Genomic DNA, 6,070 nt, shown 5'->3' on the forward strand with positions numbered 1-6,070 from the left:
TAATGAAAAGAAGATTATTTTAAAAATGTAGACTTTTGGAGCACGAAAAAATGTAATGTTTTCAAATGTATTTTTTTACCAGAAGTAAGCTTATGATAATAAAGACAAAACTGCGGGCGAACTGGGGAATGTTTTCTATAAAGTACTTAATCCAAAACTGAGACACGAAGACGAGAAATTAAACGCAAAAAAAGACGCACAAAAGAGGCAAAGACGCCGCCTAGATCGAAGTGTACAAGTTTTGATTTAACCGAGTGCAGGAAAACTTAGCAAACTTAAAGCATAATTTTCAGTAAGGGACACATGCAGCTGTGAACGCTTCATGCACACTACCCGCGTTCATTCACACTACGAATAGATGCTGTGAATATAGGTTCTCTTACCTTTGAAAGCTTCATATTGTATATTTTCGTGTATCCATACTTTCGTCTTGTATCCACCTTGACACAATTCAAACACAAGCAACTTCGATGCCGCTCTGTAGCTTTCGCGACACTAGGACACAGCACATGTACGGCAATGTACGCAATATTAATGCAATGACAACTGTTGCACTGAATATAAAATAATTATTTATACTTTAGGGTTTAACATTTTCTTTTCTTTGACTTGGAATTAGCCTCATAAGCTTTTCGTTCACCTTTCCACAATAGTTTTTCAGCACAATGTTCGTGTTGCACCAGAACGAGTTCTTCAGCACGAGCTCACTTGTGTGTCCTTCACATGCGTCGAAGTCAGAAGTCTCGTTGGTAGACAGCAGTTCCATTGTAAGCTCGCTGACGAACTGACTCTGGATCGGAACCTTAATGAACTCTGCCTGCATGGAAAGTTCTTGACCAACAACGTAATTGTGTCATGGCACTAACGACGAACATAGTTGGATAAAGGAGTCCCCCTCGATGCAATTGCTTGACAAGAGAGTAGTTCTCCTGCGCAATTGAAAATGTTGCCGTCTACTTCGGTAAGCGCCGCCCTGCATTTTTTACATTTCGGCTTTTTCAAAGCGGACTAAACTGTGTACCCTGCCACGGAGACTAGGACTGGGAGGCTCTAATTTATAGCTTGTGACACTGCCTCTCCTGTAACTATACTATGTTGCAGCTGGGTTGTGGCGTGTCTACTCGTTTTTCAAGCTGCGCGCATCGCTCGTCTTCACACGAGGCTGTCGGCAACGTACTCTGCAGTCGCAGCTTATTTTCACCTTCATAAAGCTCCGTCACAGATATGTGATATTGCGAGCCAGCCAGCTGCCTGTACTTACCGAAACGGTCTTCCCAGCTATCAGCCTGAATCTTTCCCAGCAGGACGTAGTTCAGACCGAGCTCAGTGAAGCAGTATTTGGTGATCTGTACAAGTGCGCATGCTGTTTAACGGAGTGCTCCCTGAGTCTGCTTGGTTAGCGTGCCACTAATGAGGTTCTCGGTCTCTCATACGTCAAGCCAGGCGTCCAGCCAGTCCAAAAGACTGCACAAAAAATTCACATTGGGATCGCCCTCTGCAGAAGTCACTGGTTCTTGAAAGTCCTCTCCGAGTCTCGTTCCTTTGTTCGGCGTCCATGGTAAAATTTCATTCAGATTTCGAGACCTCGACGATTTCATTGATTCCTTTAATAATATGCGCCACAGATGTAGGAACAAGAAGGGGACATTAAGCGAAGGTTACAGGCTCCTGACCGTGGTTTTTGAAAACGGGAGCTTGCGCTACAAAGATACGTTTCTAAAATTAAAAGCGAGAGCTAACCTGTGCTTGTCGCATTGGGTGCCACGTCAGCGTAAAATTCAACGAAATAAACTCAGTAATTAAAAAAATAAGAAAAAAAAAAACAATGATAAAAGATATGAAAGTTCTCCCCCTGGTATACGTCGATAGAACCAGTTTTTTTTTTTTTTTTTCGAAGAGTCGCCCGCACCCATACTTTTCGCAGTTCTTCACCTCCGGAAACTTAAACACAGACACTTTCTTGGGCGACGTTTCATAGTTCCCGTGGCACCCAGGGACACAGCATTTATGAGACGCTGCTAGCCCGTAAGCCGCCCGTAACTTGACAACCACCACCACGTGTAAACCGCCACGCACACCAATCACAAAAGACAAAAGAGAAGAAACGGTTAGAGCGGTTCGCGTACTCGCCGCGAGACTTGCGCAAGCCACCGCGCGTAAAGGAGGCGAAAATTGTTCATGGTGCAACTGCCCCGGGAGAACACTGGGCTCAGAGAAAGCTAAAAACAAAAACGTCCTCGGGAAAACACATATAAAAAGCATGTGTTGAGGAGAAGCCTTCCTCTTAGGTCGGCCCACTCGTCGTGAATCTATGACGTCACAACTCAGAGCGCTGCGGTTTTTGCTCTAGGTGGTGTTGGCACGACGTGCCGCACGCAGAGGGCGATGAGGGCAGCCCAGGTGTCCCGCCAAGAATGGTGCAACGAAGGGAGATTCATCGCGTCGTCTGATCCAAAGACTTGTTTTCCAGAAATTTCTCACGCTATGGGAAATCCCACTTTGGCAGTATCCAGTTGCCACGCGTAATGTTGGATGGTTTAAGAAACTTCCACCGCGCCACTCACTTGACGGATCACAGGTGGCAGCATCCACGACGCCAAACACGACCGCTCGGAGGATTAACCACGCCGCACCTCCGTCCCCAGGTACTTGACGGCGCCATTCCACCCGCATTGCGCGACCGTGCTGCAGCTCCCGCTTTGGTTTCTTCCCAGATTGTGGGCGAAAAATGCGGTTGTTTCACCAAATCTACAGGTGGCTATATTCGGGTTGTGACTCGCGAGCAAGAACGTGTTTTGTGCAAGGCTAATTCGCCACTCGAAATATCAGGGACACATAACTTAGATAGTGCAAGAAATGGCTAGAGTTTACTCGTTCCATGATAGCTTTTTCAGTAAAAAACTGGAAAGTAACAACAACAGTAACGTCAATACTTTCATCGTTACTCCAGAAAAACTAATAGAAGTACAGTTACGAGTTACACTTAAAAAAATAAAATTATTCGTTACCGATAAAGGTTATCAAAAAGTAACGAAGGTACTGTATTGCGTTACAAGAGGCGCATTACTACCCGAAACTTGGTTAAATCAATACAACCCAAAAATCAATGCATGCGTCACCTCCCTTCCCGCCCTCATCCCATACGTCATACCAACTGAATCCAAGCGCCGCGCCGCCTTAATGCGCCGAGGCGTTGATGTCGAAGAAAGTTGGGGGTGGCCGTCGAAAAAACGATTGTGTTTATATTGTGGTTTATATTAAAAATACCTTGTCAACTGAGTTCATATCGATCTTATTCGGATTGGATACTGCAGCGAGCGTGAAAGGTTTTCAACAGGCCTCCTTCTGTTGCTCTCCATGATTAAATAACTCCCTTACACAAACGACATCCACACAATGAGGTCTGTTCAAAACAGCCGACAGCAAATCTTTTAATTCCGTATAAGAAAATATTGGCTTCGCCAATATTAGGTCACCACGAAACACGCATAAAAAGGGGCTAGTTTATTCTATACGGAACGAATTCGTAGATTGTTCCCTTTCCTCTGTGTGAGAAGAATTCGCTCTCGCTTTTCACCGAGAAAACTCGGGCTGTCGTATACAGTCGGAGCACTGCTGAACTGTGCGGGCAAAGAGCGTGATGGACCGTAATTTGCTTTTGCTTTGCATCATCTTAACATACAGGACATCAGAATGTTGGAGCCACTCTCCCATTGCTTTAAGCACTAACATTAATGTTGACCTTGTCTGCGTAAGGGAGACACACGGCACCCACTGGATCCCTTCCTACTTCCGCAGAAACTTCAAGACTCGAAATTGGTGCGGCAACTGGCCCCAGTACTTCGACCTCCTAAACGCAAGTGCGGTCTACAATCAAGAAACGTTGGTCGTGTTGCCGAGTTACATTCTGAAGCGAGGCATTCTGCGTTTGATCACTTCGAAGATTTATAACTTTCCTCTGACCACGTGGATCATTATCGCCAATCACCGGAATCCTCTCGAGAACGCGGCATCATCCCATGAACTTTTCTGCAGAGCCGTCGTCGTCTGGCAACATACCGCCTCCATCGCTAAAGATCGCTTTTGGAACTGCAAGTCACGGCGCACAGTTGGCAAAAGGAAACTTCTGGGGGACCTTTTGCTAAAAAAGAAGCGATCTTCCAAATGGACTAGATTATCTCCGAGGACACTGAAGGTAGGATGCCCGTCTGACGGTGGACCGAACGCCACGTGTAGGTATGATTCCCTGACTGTCGTCAGGAGTACTCTGCAGGTCTTGAACATCAGCTACGAGATGGTCAAAGTCGGAGATCACAACTGGATGTATAACCTTTTGTGGAAGCGTATCGACGTCTTGGACGCGAACATTATCTTCTCGGAGTACCGCCGATCTCACATCTTCTATCCTGCCTTCCTGTTCGACGATCAGGCGGTGTACTACGTCGGAGGAAAGGCCACCTGGAAGAACGGCATGCTCCTGAATTCCTCTCTCGCCGAGTTTCTAGCTGCACTCTTGGCCGCCGCGGTCGTGTGCCTCGCGTGCTTTTGCTTCATCAACTATCTCGACCGTAGGCCCCTACGATCTGACATCGGAGCCACCGGTATGGTTCTCGTGGCATCAGTGCTCTCCTTCCCTTACCCCGTTCCAACTTTTTTTGAGAGATCAAATTTCGGTCGCACTGTCCTCTTTTACTGGATACTGGGTGGCACGTCGTTAGCGATATTCTTCCAGAGCCTCTTGACGTCGAGCGCTAGCCACGGCGTCTTCTGGGAAGCGGACGACACGCAAGAAAAGTTGGTCCCGAATCTTGTGGCTGGAACTGTGTCGGTGTGCGTGCAACGGCCCTTCATCCACGCGTCCCTGCTCGAGCAGAGAGTGAACAACTCGGACTTCCTGGGACACATGGCAAGGGCCTTCAGGCGCAACCCGACCATTGTGGCAACCGCCGATGAATGCCTCGACCGCGCGGTAAGAAGGACCCACGTGTTTTTCACGCACGTACGCTGGCCCAGTGAGCTACAGAAGTACGGGAGGAAGATCGTTCGCGGAAAAGAGACCATGGTGCCCTCGTTCGGCAGCACTCCCGTCAGGAAGGACTTCCCGCTGAGGCACGAGTTCGCAGCGGTGTATAGAAGGCTTGATGAGACCGGGCTCAGGTCGCCCCAAACAAAAGATGGGGGATGGAAGCGGTCCACAGCCGAAGAGTCGGCGGTTCCTTTGGATGTGCGTCGATTCATCATCTTGTACCTGGCCGGGTGCATCGCTGCGACAATGGTTTTCGCGCTTGAGTGGTTGACGTCGCTGACCTACTTTTGATGGGATGTTGTCGGATGCTATTTATTTGTTTACTTGTTATGTAGGCGCAGCATCTTTTTCGGCGTTACATTACTAAGGAATTTACAACAAAAAAAAATCTGATGGTATTCGAGTCGAAATATAGTGGAAAACACTATCCCCAGGAACAACTTTCTGTGGCAACGGAAGCAAAAGTAGACGCGTGCGTGCCCAACGGCCGCTTAACATTGCGCACGTGCACTTTTTCTGTCTTCGGAAATGCCACTGAAAGTTGTGCCCAAACACCGGCTACAATGTTGCAAACGAAAGTTAACCAAAGCTTGAATATTTGTTTCAGAAATAGACCAAGATCTGACTTTTTCAGTTAAAAATTAACGGCCAGATAAAGGGGGCTAAAATCGTTTGTGAACAAAAAGTAAATATTATAAACCAGATAAATTATATCGCGGTGCGTATGCCTTGCTTTGAGCTGCTATCACTTGATTTCGTCACTTGATGCCACGGCGCATGTCACATTCCCACACTGAAAAAAAAAAAAAAACTTAACCAGAATCAAAGGTTTTGATTTACAATTTTACTTTCATGACCTTATAGTTAAACAAGTGAATGTTTCGTAGGCAAAATAGGTTGATAGAGATGCCTTCCTGCGTCAGTTTTGTAAAATAATATGCTTAGCAAATTGGTTTTGTAAAACGAACTGCTAATGGCTAGTCTTGCATATTAGCCCGCGCACTTTGTGAAGTGATCAACACGCAAGGATACATCATTCTGTAA

At 46.6% G+C, this 6,070-nt stretch overlaps 1 pseudogene; it reads left to right on the forward strand.

The window, feature by feature from the left end:
- The first annotated feature begins 3,640 nt into the window (after nt 1-3,640).
- LOC115328599 lies at nt 3,641-5,419 on the forward strand (annotated as a pseudogene).
- Nucleotides 5,420-6,070: the final 651 nt, after the last annotated feature.

This window comes from Ixodes scapularis, unplaced genomic scaffold, assembly GCF_016920785.2.
Source record: "Ixodes scapularis isolate PalLabHiFi unplaced genomic scaffold, ASM1692078v2 PGA_scaffold6__148_contigs__length_123643588, whole genome shotgun sequence".
In the NCBI taxonomy this organism is placed as follows: Eukaryota; Metazoa; Arthropoda; class Arachnida; order Ixodida; family Ixodidae; genus Ixodes; species Ixodes scapularis.